Genomic DNA, 1,938 nt, shown 5'->3' with positions numbered 1-1,938 from the left:
GATGAACAGCGTCTCCTTTTTACCGTCGTGGTTTTGTTTTTAAAAAGATGTCGGTCGATTTCACGACGGTTAGAAAACTTGCTACACGACGGTGAATTCCCATCATCTATTGCCCTTTTTGTAGTAGTGTGTGGTGTGATTCTCTTGCTGTAGAAAACTTTCACAAATAACGTTAATATCCACCTCCCCATCTCACTGTATTTTTGTGCTTTATAAGCTAGGGCTTACAACCTTTGGCTGCCTATAAAAAATTTAGGCTAAATTGTAGCAATGGTCCCTTAATAAGACCCAATTTTACTTTTCGTCCTTCATGTCGCTAAATTGTAACGGTGGTGTTTCAATTAGATCTATGCAGCATCATTGGTCTTTCAGTCAACTAAGTTAAATTTTTTGTCAAAATTAAGGGTAAATTGGAAAATTCATCCAAATAAATAAATAAATAATCAAACGAAAATTATCTCACTCATTCTCTTCATATCTCCCCCCCAGCCCGACTGCCTCCTCCTATACCCACACCAACCCAGTCACCCTAACCATCAACAAAGCTATCCAAAGCACCACCCCAGCCACCAAAACCACCATCTACCCTTTCATTCCCATCACTATCAAACCACCCAAACCATCATAGTGAATCCGACATCACCCTCACTGCAAACCTCGAGCCCATAGATCTGGCTTTCGACCCCGACGAGCTGCTGGAGATGGATGGGTCAGGTGGGGCTTGATTGTCTCGCGCTCTCTCAATCTCTGTCAAAGATTGCGATGCAACCCATCAAAAATATAAGGCAATAATGGCTCTGTTTGACTACTGCTCTTAAACGCCATCAATTTTTCTTCAAATGACTACTGCTCTGTTTGATTACTGCTCTATTTTTCTCCAAATGGGTTATAATGGCATCAAAGTCAAGAAATCTGGATGGATGGTGGGGAAAGAAGAAATCAGGATGGAGAGAGAGATATGAGATTTATTTTTTAAATTTTTGGTTAATCGTTTTATTAGTCCCTAAACTTAGACTCGATTTGCATTTGAGTACCTCAATTTCCAAAATGGTCCCCGTGGTCCTTTAACTTTAGTTTCGTTTGCACAACTAGTCACACCGTTACTTCTGTCAATTTTTTCTGTAAAATGTAGGGGCAAAATGGTATTTTTATATTAAAACAAAAAAAATGAATAAAAAATCATATCTTTAAAATAACAATAAAAGAAAATACCATAAAAAACCAAAAATAAATAAAGAAATAAATTTTGGGGGGAGTAAAAATCGGAATAGAGGGGAAAAGGGAGAGTTTTAATTTTAATTTTTTAGTTTTTTTAAATTTTATTCATATTTTAATCAATTTTGATACAAAAATACTATTTTGCCCATGCATTTAACAGAAAAGTTAACAAAATTGACGGCATGACTATTTATCCTAACGAAAGTGAAGTTAAAAGACCATGAGAACCATTTTGAAAATTGAGGTACTCAAATGCAAATCGGGTCTAAGTTCAGGGACTAATAAAACGATTAACCCTAATTTTTTTGTGTGAAAAGACATTTTGCTCATGCCAAGTAGGACTTGTCCATGCCATGTCATCATTTTTAACGGAAAATTGACGGAGATGACGGAAAGAACGATTTCTAAAAGTGGAGGCATAATTAAAGTGTCACCGTAACAATTTAGCAATATGAGGGACGAAAAGTAAAGTTTGGTCTTAGTCCAGGGACCATTGCTACAATTTTGCCAAAAATATATATTATAAGTATATAGCATACATATACTTGCTATGCATAACTTTTATTTTATCATTACGAGACGTTTAGATGTGGGAAATAAACTTGGGATTTTGACAAAAGTCAAAATTTCTTAGTGTGTTTGGATATTAAAAAAAAAAAAAGAAACCAAGGAATTCCACGTGGAAAAAAAAATTGGAATTTGGAGTAAATCTCAATTTTA

Source organism: Prunus dulcis, chromosome 7, assembly GCF_902201215.1.
Source record: "Prunus dulcis chromosome 7, ALMONDv2, whole genome shotgun sequence".
Classification (NCBI taxonomy): domain Eukaryota; kingdom Viridiplantae; phylum Streptophyta; class Magnoliopsida; order Rosales; family Rosaceae; genus Prunus; species Prunus dulcis.
The sequence above is the reverse complement of the archived record's forward strand: the minus strand, read 5'-3'. Positions refer to the sequence as shown.